The 16,858-nt window shown below is 48.1% G+C and overlaps 1 protein-coding gene across 3 annotated transcripts in view; it reads left to right on the top strand.

Moving 5' to 3' along the window:
- Window positions 1-16,858, top strand: part of ZBTB7C (zinc finger and BTB domain containing 7C) — a 135,068-nt gene that overhangs the window by 71,730 nt on the left and 46,480 nt on the right. Inside the window, exon 1 of one of the 3 annotated variants that reach the window (XM_075586006.1) lies at window positions 15,236-15,419. The exons of 1 other annotated variant lie outside the window; for it this stretch is intronic. The gene's annotated coding sequence lies outside the window, so the exon portion shown is untranslated. Of the gene's footprint in view, window positions 1-15,235; window positions 15,544-16,858 lie in introns of those variants that run through there. One more of the 3 variants, XM_075586002.1, reaches the window with a different exon arrangement.

Genomic DNA, 16,858 nt, shown 5'->3' with positions numbered 1-16,858 from the left:
ATTCATTGACTCCTAATATATTCAACTGGCCGACTAGTGGGATTTCCCCTTTAAATACACACAAACGAATAGAGATTAGATTGTGTCATTCCAAGCATCCTGAGAACCAATCCCCTGTGTGTTATCCCCAGTGTTGGATGTGCCATATACATACTGCTGTGTAACACAGCCTCAGTGCTGGAGGGACTATATACAACTGCTATGTAACACAGCCTCAGTGCTGGAAGGACTATATACAACTGCTATGTAACACAGTCTCAGTGCTGGAGGGACTATATACATACTGCTATGTAACACAGCCTCAGTGCTGGAGGGACTATATACAACTGCTATGTAACACAGCCTCAGTGCTGGAGGGGCCATATACACACTGCTATGTAACACCGCCTCAGTGCTGGAAGGGCCATATACATACTGCTGTGTAACACAGCCTCAGTGCTGGAGGGACTATATACATACTGCTATGTAACACAGCCTCGGGGCTGGAGGGGCCATATACAGTACATACTGCTGTGTAACACAGCCTCAGTGCTGGAAGGGCCATATACATACTGCTGTGTAACACAGCCTCAGTGCTGGAGGGACTATATACATACTGCTATGTAACAGCCTCAGTGCTGGAGGGGCTATATACATACTGCTATGTACAGTAACACAGCCTCAGTGCTGGAGGGACTATATACATACTGCTATGTAACACAGCCTCAGTGCTGGAGGGGCCATATACATAATGCTATGTAACACAGCCTCAGTGCTGGAGGGACTATATACATACTGCTATGTAACACAGCCTCAGTGCTGGAGGGGCCATATACATACTGCTATGTAACACAGCCTCAGTGTTGGAGGGGCTATATACATACTGCTATGTAACACAGCCTCAGTGCTGGAGGGACTATATACATACTGCTATGTAACACAGCCTCAGTGCTGGAGGGGCCATATACATACTGCTGTGTAACACAGCCTCAGTGCTGGAGGGACCATATACATACTGCTGTGTAACACAGTCTCAGTGCAGAAAGGGGCCATATACATACTGCTATGTAACACAGCCTCAGTGCTGGAGGGGCCATATACATACTGCTATGTAACACAGCCTCAGTGCTGGAGGGGCCATATACATACTGCTATGTAACACAGCCTCAGTGCTGGAGGGGCCATATACATACTGCTATGTAACACGCCTCAGTGCTGGAGGGGCCATATACATACTGCTGTGTAACACATCCTCAGTGCTGGAGGGGCTATATACATACTGCTATGTAACACAGTCTCAGTGCTGGAGGGGCCATATACATACTGCTATGTAACACAGTCTCAGTGCTGGAGGGGCCATATACATACTGCTATGTAACACGCCTCAGTGCTGGAGGGGCCATATACATACTGCTGTGTAACACAGCCCCAGTGCTGGAGGGGCCATATACATACTGCTATGTAACACAGCCTCAGTGCTGGAGGGGCCATATACATACTGCTGTGTAACAGCCTCAGTGCTGGAGGGGCCATATACATACTGCTGTGTAACACAGCCTCAGTGCTGGAGGGACTATATACATACTGCTATGTAACACCGCCTCAGTGCTGGAGGGGCCATATACATACTGCTGTGTAACACAGCCTCAGTGCTGGAGGGGCCATATACATACTGCTGTGTAACACAGCCTCAGTGCTGGAGGGACCATATACATACTGCTATGTAACACAGCCTCAGTGCTGGAAGGGCCATATACATACTGCTGTGTAACACAGCCTCAGTGCTGGAGGGACTATATACATACTGCTATGTAACACAGCCTCAGTGCTGGAAGGGCCATATACATACTGCTATGTAACACAGCCTCAGTGCTGGAGGGACTATATACATACTGCTATGTAACACAGCCTCAGTGCTGGAGGGGCCATATACACACTGCTATGTAACACCGCCTCAGTGCTGGAAGGGCCATATACATACTGCTGTGTAACACAGCCTCAGTGCTGGAGGGACTATATACATACTGCTATGTAACACAGCCTCGGGGCTGGAGGGGCCATATACAGTACATACTGCTGTGTAACACAGCCTCAGTGCTGGAAGGGCCATATACATACTGCTGTGTAACACAGCCTCAGTGCTGGAGGGACTATATACATACTGCTATGTAACAGCCTCAGTGCTGGAGGGGCTATATACATACTGCTATGTAACACAGCCTCAGTGCTGGAGGGACTATATACATACTGCTATGTAACACAGCCTCAGTGCTGGAGGGGCCATATACATACTGCTATGTAACACAGCCTCAGTGCTGGAGGGACTATATACATACTGCTATGTAACACAGTCTCAGTGCTGGAGGGGCCATATACATACTGCTATGTAACACAGCCTCAGTGCTGGAGGGGCTATATACATACTGCTATGTAACACAGCCTAAGTGCTGGAGGGACTATATACATACTGCTATGTAACACAGCCTCAGTGCTGGAGGGGCCATATACATACTGCTGTGTAACACAGCCTCAGTGCTGGAGGGACCATATACATACTGCTGTGTAACACAGTCTCAGTGCAGAAAGGGGCCATATACATACTGCTATGTAACACAGCCTCAGTGCTGGAGGGGCCATATACATACTGCTATGTAACACAGCCTCAGTGCTGGAGGGGCCATATACATACTGCTATGTAACACAGCCTCAGTGCTGGAGGGGCCATATACATACTGCTATGTAACACGCCTCAGTGCTGGAGGGGCCATATACATACTGCTGTGTAACACAGCCTCAGTGCTGGAGGGGCTATATACATACTGCTATGTAACATAGTCTCAGTGCTGGAGGGGCCATATACATACTGCTATGTAACACAGTCTCAGTGCTGGAGGGGCCATATACATACTGCTATGTAACACGCCTCAGTGCTGGAGGGGCCATATACATACTGCTGTGTAACACAGCCCCAGTGCTGGAGGGGCCATATACATACTGCTATGTAACACAGCCTCAGTGCTGGAGGGGCCATATACATACTGCTGTGTAACAGCCTCAGTGCTGGAGGGGCCATATACATACTGCTGTGTAACACAGCCTCAGTGCTGGAGGGACTATATACATACTGCTATGTAACACCGCCTCAGTGCTGAAGGGGCCATATACATACTGCTGTGTAACACAGCCTCAGTGCTGGAGGGGCCATATACATACTGCTGTGTAACACAGCCTCAGTGCTGGAGGGGCCATATACATACTGCTATGTAACACAGCCTCAGTGCTGGAGGGACTATATACATACTGCTGTGTAACACAGCCTCAGTGCTGGAGGGGCTATATATATACTGCTATGTAACAAAGCCTCAGTGCTGGAGGGACTATATACATACTGCTATGTAACACAGCCTCAGTGCTGGAGGGGCCATATACATACTGCTATGTAACACAGCCTCAGTGCTGGAGGGGCCATATACATACTGCTATGTAACACAGCCTCAGTGCTGGAGGGACTATATACATACCATATACATACTGCTATGTAACACAGCCTCAGTGCTGGAGGGGCCATATACATACTGCTATGTAACACAGCCTCAGTGCTGGAAGGGCCATATACATACTGCTATGTAACACAGCCTCAGTGCTGGAGTGGACTATATACATACTGCTATGTAACACAGCCTCAGTGCTGGAGGGACCATATACATACTGCTATGTAACACAGCCTCAGTGCTGGATGTGCCATATACATACTGCTTTGTAACACAGCCTCAGTGCTGGATGTGCCATATACATACTGCTTTGTAACACAGCCTCAGTGCTGGAGGGACCAAATACATACTGCTATGTAACACAGCCTCAGTGCTGGAGGGACCATATACATACTGCTATGTAACACAGCCTCAGTGCTGGAGGGGCCATATACATACTGCTATGTAACACAGCCTCAGTGCTGGAGGGACCATATACATACTGCTATGTAACACAGCCTCAGTGCTGGAGTGGACTATATACATACTGCTATGTAACACAGCCTCAGTGCTGGAGGGACCATATACATACTGCTGTGTAACACAGCCTCAGTGCTGGAGGGGCCATATACATACTGCTGTGTAACACAGCCTCAGTGCTGGAGGGGCCATATACATACTGCTGTGTAACACAGCCTCAGTGCTGGAGGGACCATATACATACTGCTGTGTAACACAGCCTCAGTGCTGGAGGGGCCATATACATACTGCTGTGTAACACAGCCTCAGTGCTGGAGGGGCCATATACATACTGCTGTGTAACACAGCCTCAGTGCTGGAGGGGCCATATACATACTGCTGTGTAACACAGCCTCAGTGCTGGAGGGGCTATATACATACTGCTATGTAACACAGCCTCAGTGCTGGAGGGGCCATATACATACTGCTATGTAACACAGCCTCAGTGCTGGAGGGGCCATATACATACTGCTATGTAACACCGCCTCAGTGCTGGAGGGACCATATACATACTGCTGTGTAACACAGCCTCAGTGCTGGAGGGACCATATACATACTGCTGTGTAACACAGCCTCAGTGCTGGAGGGGCCATATACATACTGCTGTGTAACACAGCCTCAGTGCTGGAGGGGCCATATACATACTGCTGTGTAACACAGCCTCAGTGCTGGAGGGGCCATATACATACTGCTATGTAACACAGCCTCAGTGCTGGAGGGGCCATATACATACTGCTATGTAACACCGCCTCAGTGCTGGAGGGACCATATACATACTGCTGTGTAACACAGCCTCAGTGCTGGAGGGACCATATACATACTGCTGTGTAACACAGCCTCAGTGCTGGAGGGGCCATATACATACTGCTGTGTAACACAGCCTCAGTGCTGGAGGGGCCATATACATACTGCTGTGTAACACAGCCTCAGTGCTGGAGGGGCCATATACATACTGCTGTGTAACACAGCCTCAGTGCTGGAGGGACGATATACATACTGCTATGTAACACAGCCTCAGTGCTGGAGGGGCCATATACATACTGCTATGTAACACAGCCTCAGTGCTGGAGGGGCCATATACATACTGCTATGTAACACAGTCTCAGTGCTGGAGGGGCCATATACATACTGCTGTGTAACACAGCCTCAGTGCTGGAGGGGCCATATACATACTGCTGTGTTACACAGCCTCAGTGCTGGAGGGGCCATATACATACTGCTGTGTAACACAGCCTCAGTGCTGGAGGGGCCATATACATACTGCTGTGTAACACAGCCTCAGTGCTGGAGGGACCATATACATACTGCTGTGTAACACAGCCTCAGTGCTGGAGGGACCATATACATACTGCTATGTAACACCGCCTCAGTGCTGGAGGGGCCATATACATACTGCTGTGTAACACAGCCTCAGTGCTGGAGGGGCCATATACATACTGCTATGTAACACAGCCTCAGTGCTGGAGGGACTATATACATACTGCTATGTAACACAGCCTCAGTGCTGGAAGGGCCATATACATACTGCTGTGTAACACAGCCTCAGTGCTGGAGGGACTATATACATACTGTTATGTAACACAGCCTCAGTGCTGGAGGGGCCATATACATACTGCTGTGTAACACAGCCTCAGTGCTGGATGTGCCATATACATACTGCTATGTAACACAGCCTCAGTGCTGGAGGGGCCATATACATACTGCTGTGTAACACAGCCTCAGTGCTGGAGGGACTATATACATACTGCTGTGTAACACATGATGGAGGGGCCATATACATACTGCTATGTAACAGCCTCAGTGCTGGAAGGGTCATATACATACTGCTATGTAACAGCCTCAGTGCTGGAAGGGTCATATACATACTGCTATGTAACACAGCCTCAGTGCTGGAGGGACTATATACATACTGCTGTGTAACACAGCCTCAGTGCTGGAGGGGCTATATACATACTGCTATCTAACACAGCCTCAGTGCTGGAGGGGCCATATACATACTGCTATGTAACACAGCCTCAGTGCTGGAGGGGCCATATACATACTGCTGTGTAACACAGCCTCAGTGCTGGAGGGACTATATACATACTGCTATGTAACACAGCCTCAGTGCTGGAAGGGCCATATACATACTGCTATGTAACACAGCCTCAGTGCTGGAGGGACTATATACATACTGCTGTGTAACACAGCCTCAGTGCTGGAGGGGCTATATACATACTGCTATGTAACAAAGCCTCAGTGCTGGAGGGACTATATACATACTGCTATGTAACACAGCCTCAGTGCTGGAGGGGCCATATACATACTGCTATGTAACACAGCCTCAGTGCTGGATGTGCCATATACATACTGCTATGTAACACAGCCTCAGTGCTGGAGGGGCCATATACATACTGCTATGTAACACAGCCTCAGTGCTGGAGGGACTATATACATACTGCTATGTAACACAGCCTATGTGCTGGAGGGGCCATATACATACTGCTATGTAACACAGCCTCAGTGCTGGAGGGGCCATATACATACTGCTATGTAACACAGCCTCAGTGCTGGAAGGGCCATATACATACTGCTATGTAACACAGCCTCAGTGCTGGAGTGGACTATATACATACTGCTATGTAACACAGCCTCAGTGCTGGAGGGACCATATACATACTGCTATGTAACACAGCCTCAGTGCTGGATGTGCCATATACATACTGCTTTGTAACACAGCCTCAGTGCTGGAGGGACCAAATACATACTGCTATGTAACACAGCCTCAGTGCTGGAGTGGACTATATACATACTGCTATGTAACACAGCCTCAGTGCTGGAGGGACCATATACATACTGCTATGTAACACAGCCTCAGTGCTGGAGGGGCCATATACATACTGCTATGTAACACAGCCTCAGTGCTGGAGGGACTATATACATACTGCTATGTAACACAGCCTCAGTGCTGGAGTGGACTATATACATACTGCTATGTAACACAGCCTCAGTGCTGGAGGGACCATATACATACTGCTGTGTAACACAGCCTCAGTGCTGGAGGGGCCATATACATACTGCTGTGTAACACAGCCTCAGTGCTGGAGGGGCCATATACATACTGCTATGTAACACAGCCTCAGTGCTGGAGGGACCATATACATACTGCTATGTAACACAGCCTCAGTGCTGGAGGGGCCATATACATACTGCTGTGTAACACAGCCTCAGTGCTGGAGGGGCCATATACATACTGCTGTGTAACACAGCCTCAGTGCTGGAGGGGCCATATACATACTGCTGTGTAACACAGCCTCAGTGCTGGAGGGGCCATATACATACTGCTGTGTAACACAGCCTCAGAGCTGGAGGGACGATATACATACTGCTATGTAACACAGCCTCAGTGCTGGAGGGGCTATATACATACTGCTATGTAACACAGTCTCAGTGCTGGAGGGGCCATATACATACTGCTGTGTAACACAGCCTCAGTGCTGGAGGGGCCATATACATACTGCTGTGTAACACAGCCTCAGTGCTGGAGGGGCCATATACATACTGCTGTGTAACACAGCCTCAGTGCTGGAGGGGCCATATACATACTGCTGTGTAACACAGCCTCAGTGCTGGAGGGGCTATATACATACTGCTATGTAACACAGCCTCAGTGCTGGAGGGGCCATATACATACTGCTATGTAACACAGCCTCAGTGCTGGAGGGGCCATATACATACTGCTATGTAACACCGCCTCAGTGCTGGAGGGACCATATACATACTGCTGTGTAACACAGCCTCAGTGCTGGAGGGACCATATACATACTGCTGTGTAACACAGCCTCAGTGCTGGAGGGGCCATATACATACTGCTGTGTAACACAGCCTCAGTGCTGGAGGGGCCATATACATACTGCTGTGTAACACAGCCTCAGTGCTGGAGGGGCCATATACATACTGCTGTGTAACACAGCCTCAGTGCTGGAGGGACGATATACATACTGCTATGTAACACAGCCTCAGTGCTGGAGGGGCCATATACATACTGCTATGTAACACAGCCTCAGTGCTGGAGGGGCCATATACATACTGCTATGTAACACAGTCTCAGTGCTGGAGGGGCCATATACATACTGCTGTGTAACACAGCCTCAGTGCTGGAGGGGCCATATACATACTGCTGTGTTACACAGCCTCAGTGCTGGAGGGGCCATATACATACTGCTGTGTAACACAGCCTCAGTGCTGGAGGGGCCATATACATACTGCTGTGTAACACAGCCTCAGTGCTGGAGGGACCATATACATACTGCTGTGTAACACAGCCTCAGTGCTGGAGGGACCATATACATACTGCTATGTAACACCGCCTCAGTGCTGGAGGGGCCATATACATACTGCTGTGTAACACAGCCTCAGTGCTGGAGGGGCCATATACATACTGCTATGTAACACAGCCTCAGTGCTGGAGGGACTATATACATACTGCTATGTAACACAGCCTCAGTGCTGGAAGGGCCATATACATACTGCTGTGTAACACAGCCTCAGTGCTGGAGGGACTATATACATACTGTTATGTAACACAGCCTCAGTGCTGGAGGGGCCATATACATACTGCTGTGTAACACAGCCTCAGTGCTGGATGTGCCATATACATACTGCTATGTAACACAGCCTCAGTGCTGGAGGGGCCATATACATACTGCTGTGTAACACAGCCTCAGTGCTGGAGGGACTATATACATACTGCTGTGTAACACATGATGGAGGGGCCATATACATACTGCTATGTAACAGCCTCAGTGCTGGAAGGGTCATATACATACTGCTATGTAACAGCCTCAGTGCTGGAAGGGTCATATACATACTGCTATGTAACACAGCCTCAGTGCTGGAGGGACTATATACATACTGCTGTGTAACACAGCCTCAGTGCTGGAGGGGCTATATACATACTGCTATCTAACACAGCCTCAGTGCTGGAGGGGCCATATACATACTGCTATGTAACACAGCCTCAGTGCTGGAGGGGCCATATACATACTGCTGTGTAACACAGCCTCAGTGCTGGAGGGACTATATACATACTGCTATGTAACACAGCCTCAGTGCTGGAAGGGCCATATACATACTGCTATGTAACACAGCCTCAGTGCTGGAGGGACTATATACATACTGCTGTGTAACACAGCCTCAGTGCTGGAGGGGCTATATACATACTGCTATGTAACAAAGCCTCAGTGCTGGAGGGACTATATACATACTGCTATGTAACACAGCCTCAGTGCTGGAGGGGCCATATACATACTGCTATGTAACACAGCCTCAGTGCTGGATGTGCCATATACATACTGCTATGTAACACAGCCTCAGTGCTGGAGGGGCCATATACATACTGCTATGTAACACAGCCTCAGTGCTGGAGGGACTATATACATACTGCTATGTAACACAGCCTATGTGCTGGAGGGGCCATATACATACTGCTATGTAACACAGCCTCAGTGCTGGAGGGGCCATATACATACTGCTATGTAACACAGCCTCAGTGCTGGAAGGGCCATATACATACTGCTATGTAACACAGCCTCAGTGCTGGAGTGGACTATATACATACTGCTATGTAACACAGCCTCAGTGCTGGAGGGACCATATACATACTGCTATGTAACACAGCCTCAGTGCTGGATGTGCCATATACATACTGCTTTGTAACACAGCCTCAGTGCTGGAGGGACCAAATACATACTGCTATGTAACACAGCCTCAGTGCTGGAGTGGACTATATACATACTGCTATGTAACACAGCCTCAGTGCTGGAGGGACCATATACATACTGCTATGTAACACAGCCTCAGTGCTGGAGGGGCCATATACATACTGCTATGTAACACAGCCTCAGTGCTGGAGGGACTATATACATACTGCTATGTAACACAGCCTCAGTGCTGGAGTGGACTATATACATACTGCTATGTAACACAGCCTCAGTGCTGGAGGGACCATATACATACTGCTGTGTAACACAGCCTCAGTGCTGGAGGGGCCATATACATACTGCTGTGTAACACAGCCTCAGTGCTGGAGGGGCCATATACATACTGCTATGTAACACAGCCTCAGTGCTGGAGGGACCATATACATACTGCTATGTAACACAGCCTCAGTGCTGGAGGGGCCATATACATACTGCTGTGTAACACAGCCTCAGTGCTGGAGGGGCCATATACATACTGCTGTGTAACACAGCCTCAGTGCTGGAGGGGCCATATACATACTGCTGTGTAACACAGCCTCAGTGCTGGAGGGGCCATATACATACTGCTGTGTAACACAGCCTCAGAGCTGGAGGGACGATATACATACTGCTATGTAACACAGCCTCAGTGCTGGAGGGGCTATATACATACTGCTATGTAACACAGTCTCAGTGCTGGAGGGGCCATATACATACTGCTGTGTAACACAGCCTCAGTGCTGGAGGGGCCATATACATACTGCTGTGTAACACAGCCTCAGTGCTGGAGGGGCCATATACATACTGCTGTGTAACACAGCCTCAGTGCTGGAGGGGCCATATACATACTGCTATGTAACACAGTCTCAGTGCTGGAGGGGCCATATACATACTGCTATGTAACACAGCCTCAGTGCTGGAGGGGCCATATACATACTGCTATGTAACACAGCCTCAGTGCTGGAGGGGCCATATACATACTGCTGTGTAACACAGCCTCAGTGCTGGAGGGGCCATATACATACTGCTGTGTAACACAGCCTCAGTGCTGGAGGGGCCATACATACTGCTGTGTAACACAGCCTCAGTGCTGAGGGGCCATATACATACTGCTGTGTAACACAGCCTCAGTGCTGGAGGGACCATATACATACTGCTGTGTAACACAGCCTCAGTGCTGGAGGGACCATATACATACTGCTATGTAACACCGCCTCAGTGCTGGAGGGGCCATATACATACTGCTGTGTAACACAGCCTCAGTGCTGGAGGGGCCATATACATACTGCTATGTAACACAGCCTCAGTGCTGGAGGGACTATATACATACTGCTATGTAACACAGCCTCAGTGCTGGAAGGGCCATATACATACTGCTGGGTAACACAGCCTCAGTGCTGGAGGGACTATATACATACTGCTGTGTAACACATGATGGAGGGGCCATATACATACTGCTATGTAACAGCCTCAGTGCTGGAAGGGTCATATACATACTGCTATGTAACAGCCTCAGTGCTGGAAGGGTCATATACATACTGCTATGTAACACAGCCTCAGTGCTGGAGGTGCCCTATACATACTGCTATGTAACACAGCCTCCGTGCTGGAGGGACTATATACATACTGCTGTGTAACACAGCCTCAGTGCTGGAGGGATTATATACATATTGCTGTGTAACACAGCCTCAGTGCTGGAGGGGCTATATACATACTGCTATGTAACACAGCCTCAGTGCTGGAGGGACTATATACATACTGCTGTGTAACACAGCCTCAGTGCTGGAGGGGCTATATACATACTGCTATCTAACACAGCCTCAGTGCTGGAGGGGCCATATACATACTGCTATGTAACACAGCCTCAGTGCTGGAGGGGCCATATACATACTGCTGTGTAACACAGCCTCAGTGCTGGAGGGACTATATACATACTGCTATGTAACACAGCCTCAGTGCTGGAGGGGCCATATACATACTGCTGTGTAACACAGCCTCAGTGCTGGAGGGACTATATACATACTGCTATGTAACACAGCCTCAGTGCTGGAAGGGCCATATACATACTGCTATGTAACACAGCCTCAGTGCTGGAGGGGCTATATACATACTGCTATGTAACACAGCCTCAGTGCTGGAGGGGCCATATACATACTGCTATGTAACACAGCCTCAGTGCTGGAGGGACTATATACATACTGCTATGTAACACAGTCTCAGTGCTGGCGGGGCCATATACATACTGCTGTGTAACACAGCCTCAGTGCTGGAGGGGCTATATACATACTGCTATGTAACACAGCCTCAGTGCTGGAGGGGCCATATACATACTGCTATGTAACAGCCTCTGTGCTGGAGGGGCCATATACATACTGCTATGTAACACAGCCTCAGTGCTGGAGGTGCCATATACATACTGCTATGTAACAGCCTCAGTGCTGGAGGGGCCATATACATACTGCTGTGTAACACAGCCTCAGTGCTGGAGGGACTATATACATACTGCTATGTAACACAGCCTCAGTGCTGGAGGGGCCATATACATACTGCTATGTAACACAGCCTCAGTGCTGGAGTGGACTATACACATACTGCTATGTAACACAGCCTCAGTGCTGGAGGGGCCATATACATACTGCTATGTAACACAGCCTATGTGCTGGAGGGGCCATATACATACTGCTATGTAACACAGCCTCAGTGCTGGAGTGGACTATATACATACTGCTATGTAACACAGCCTCAGTGCTGGAGTGGACTATATACATACTGCTATGTAACACAGCCTCAGTGCTGGAGGGACTATATACATACTGCTATGTAACACAGCCTCAGTGCTGGAGGGACTATATACATACTGCTATGTAACACAGCCTCAGTGCTGGAGGGACTATATACATACTGCTATGTAACACAGCCTCAGTGCTGGAGGGACTATATACATACTGCTATGTAACACAGCCTCAGTGCTGGAGGGGCCATATACATACTGCTATGTAACACAGCCTCAGTGCTGGAGGGGCCATATACATACTGCTATGTAACACAGCCTCAGTGCTGGAGGGGCTATATACATACTGCTATGTAACACAGCCTCAGTGCTGGAGGGACTATATACATACTGCTGTGTAACACAGCCTCAGTGCTGGAGGGACTATATACATACTGCTATGTAACACAGCCTCAGTGCTGGAGGGGCCATATACATACTGCTATGTTACACAGTCTCAGTGCTGGAGGGGCCATATACATACTGCTATGTAACACAGCCTCAGTGCTGGAGGGGCCATATACATACTGCTATGTAACACAGCCTCCGTGCTGGAGGGACTATATACATACTGCTGTGTAACAGCCTCAGTGCTGGAGTGGCCATATACATACTGCTATGTAACACAGCCTCCGTGCTGGATGGGCCATATACATACTGCTATGTAACACAGCCTCAGTGCTGGAGGGACTATATACATACTGCTATGTAACACAGCCTCAGTGCTGGAGGGACTATATACATACTGCTGTGTAACACAGCCTCAGTGCTGGAGGGACTATATACATACTGCTATGTAACACAGCCTCAGTGCTGGAAGGGCCATATACATACTGATATGTAACACAGCCTCAGTGCTGGAGGGGCCATATACAGACTGCTATGTAACACCGCCTCAGTGCTGGATGGACTATATACATACTGCTGTGTAACACAGCCTCAGTGCTGGAAGGGCCATATACATACTGCTATGTAACACAGCCACAGCCTATGGAGGGGCCATATACATACTGCTACAGTATGTAACACAGCCTCAGTGCTGGAGGGGCCATATACACACTGCTACAGTATATAACACAGCCTCAGTGCTGGAGGGGCCATATACACAGTGCTACAGTATGTAACACAGCCTCAGTGCTGGAGGGGCCATATACACACTGCTACAGTATGTAACACAGCCTCAGTGCTGGAGGGGCCATATACATACTGCTACAGTATGTAACACCGCCTCAGTGCTGGAGGGGCCATATACATACTGCTACAGTATGTAACACAGCCTCAGTGCTGGAGGGGCCATATACACACTGCTACAGTATGTAACACAGCCTCAGTGCTGGAGGGGCCATATACATACTGCTACAGTATGTAACACAGCCTCAGTGCTGGAGGGGCCATATACATACTGCTGTGTAACACAGCCTCAGTGCTGGAGTGGATAGCAACAAATACAGTAACACTCCTGCAGAGTTTGGCTGGGAGAATAGCTCAGTACTAATGTCACTGTCTTTAAACAGATAAACCCATTTCAATTCCAAGTGTCAGCTCTTCTTGCGAGCCTGGGCCAGTCACTTTGCCTTCTGAGAGGCATCAAAATAAGATCGTAAACTCTTTATGGCAGGCCTTCACTGTGCTTGCAAATGTCATGTATGGCACTGCGTACACTGTCTGTCGGTGCTCAACAAGAAATTCAATATTATTATGTATACTAAAGTCTTCCATCTGCAAAACTGTTGCTCATGAACTGGACATGATGGAAAATCCCCATTAATTCACATTTTTGTTCCCTTCGAGAAGCCTGGTCTTTGTTGTTGTCATTTTGTTGTTTGCTTCAGGAAAAAGTTGATAAATCACCTCCGTTATTATACTATGGTATTGGTTTGACCGGTGCAGAACCATTTTGGCGCACGCTGTACCGGCCTACAAACAGTGTACCTGCTTGTGCCGCTCTCCCCGCCTATGCACTGGTTTGCCCGCCTATGCACTGGTTTGCCCGCCTATGCACTGGTTTGCCCATGACAAAGGGCCAATCAGAGTCTTTGGCGTCGCTGATAGGCTGTCCGTGTGGCGTCCCTACATGGCCAGCTTATCAGCGTCACTCTGCGGGTGGGCTGCCGGGTGTGCGCCTGCGGCCCTGCTCCCTCTGCCACTACCTGCCCTTTTCAGCCTGGGACTTACATTTGAAAAAAAACAGCCTCTTACCCTTATTGTATCTGTAAAGGTTTTAGGGGTGTTGGGGGTCTTATGAGGGGTGTTGGGGATCGTATGGGGTGTGTTGGGAGTTCTTATGAGTGACATTGGGGGCCTTACGAGGGGTGTTTGAGGTTTTATGAGGGTTATTGGGGGGTGTTAGGGGTTCTTATGAGTGATATTGGGGTGTTTGAGGTCATATGAGGAGTGGGTGACATATGAGGGGTGGGGTGTCATATTCGTGTATATATTTGAATCTGGGAAATGCTGGAGGTTATGTATCAGCACATTGCTGGCTCCTCAAGCACCAAAGAGGGGTTAAAATGGAAATAAGCACAGCAACTAGTCAGCAGGGTATTTTTTTTTTTTAAGCAGCGATCTTAGGAGGCACGGCTAGGGTTTGGCTGCGGTTACATTAATATTGTCTAGGCTAGGGTGTGGTTATTAGGGCAGGTTTACAATCACAGCCTTGGCCTGGATTCCATGTGCTGAATGAAGACACAGGGGTTGGTCTTTATCTGACGTGCTGATGTTGTCAGGTGGGGGGGGGGGGGGAGGAAATTTGTTAGTAGGTGGTGTGACAAGACTGAGAGCCAAAAAAATATCTTCCTTGTTTGGAATACAGTCGAACCCTAAGGGACTGGGTGTCTCTGCAGTTTCATGCATTGGATTACACACATCTCAGCCGTACACAGGCAAGCTCGGAAAGGCAGGCAGTGACCAGACATTGACATAATCCACTCAGATGGGGAAGTAACTTTGCAGGCATCTAAGGTATTGTACGGTCGTCGCCTGGATCTTTGGGTTGAACTAGAGAAAATAGCACATTTCTGACTGCACAGGACACACATTCAGAAGAACTGGATCAATGCGAGTGGGATGACAGGAGATGTCTAAGGTATTGTAAGCGGATGGGGAGAGCCTGCTGACTTTCTATTCTTTTCTAAGGGCAAACCTGTCCTGTTATTCTGTATGAAAGGTGACAATTCTAGCACATTGCAGAGGCCCCTTATGGGTATGGGGTTAACTGTATTCCCTGTTAGACTGATTCTCTCGGACAGAACCTCCTCAATCTGCTATATTCAGTCTCGTATTTTGCCTGGAAACTTTGCCATATTTAATATTCGTTCCCTTGCTGCCAGTACCCTCTAAATCAGGGGGATGGTCAACTCCAGTCCTCAAATGCCCCCAACCAGTCAGGTTTTCAGCATATCCTGCTTCAGCACAGGTTGAGCCACCTGTGCTGAAGCAGGGATTGATTGAGCCACCTGTGCTGAAGCAGGCACTGATTGAGCCACCTCTGCTGAAGCAGGGATATCCTGAAAACCTGACTTGTTGGGGGGGCTTGAGGTCCACTCCTGCTCTAAACAACTGAGGGAGCAGCCAGCAAAAAAAAATAAAAAAATCTGTTTGAGAATATTGATTTACCTGGGACACGGGCAGAGTAAATAATAAACCTACAGCGATAACCTTTGACTACAAAATAACTTTCATAACACAATTTAAAAAAAAAAAGTAAGTTCATTTAAAATAAATTCTGTTCCGCTTTGAAGTTCTCAGCCGTCGATGGAATCTAAATGTCAGATTTTCCCATTTTCTTACTTTCTCTAGGAAAAGCCTGCCGCGCTTTTATATTTTAATAAGTGCTCTTTTATTTTCTTCCTCTCCTATGAACCGACCTTTATCACAATCTCTGCCTCTCTTCCACAACGCGCCCCAGAAAAAACAAAATGCGGTGCCAGTTTCTTATCCTCCCAAACCTTGCTAATGCAAAGTACACAGGAGACGTGAACGGGTTCGCTGCTTTTAAACCTTGTATTGGAGTTAGTTAACTCTTCACTGCTGGCGGGACATGCAGAATATTTGCAATGGTCCTTATATTAGTTGACCCGATACTAATTACAGGGAATTCAATTGGGTAACTTTTATAAACCACATGGTTAATCTCACAGATTCATAACTAGCCTTATTTATTATAATGTATTGGTACATCAATGTACTTATGCGTTGTCCTGTATACCAAGCTGCTTAATCTCCCCCCCTTAATTATACCTGTGCTGTACTCCATGATATTTACCATGATGTTATCGACCTACTTTGATAATTCAATCCATGTTAAATGGCACACACATTCATTGCATGCACAGGAGCAGCAGACAGGTTAAATATAAGCATGTCATGCCACAGCTAACCGGTTCCTCGCTGTGCTGCAG

Source organism: Ascaphus truei, chromosome 1 (genome assembly GCF_040206685.1).
Source record: "Ascaphus truei isolate aAscTru1 chromosome 1, aAscTru1.hap1, whole genome shotgun sequence".
In the NCBI taxonomy this organism is placed as follows: Eukaryota; Metazoa; Chordata; class Amphibia; order Anura; family Ascaphidae; genus Ascaphus; species Ascaphus truei.
The sequence above is the reverse complement of the archived record's forward strand: the minus strand, read 5'-3'. Positions and strand labels throughout refer to the sequence as shown.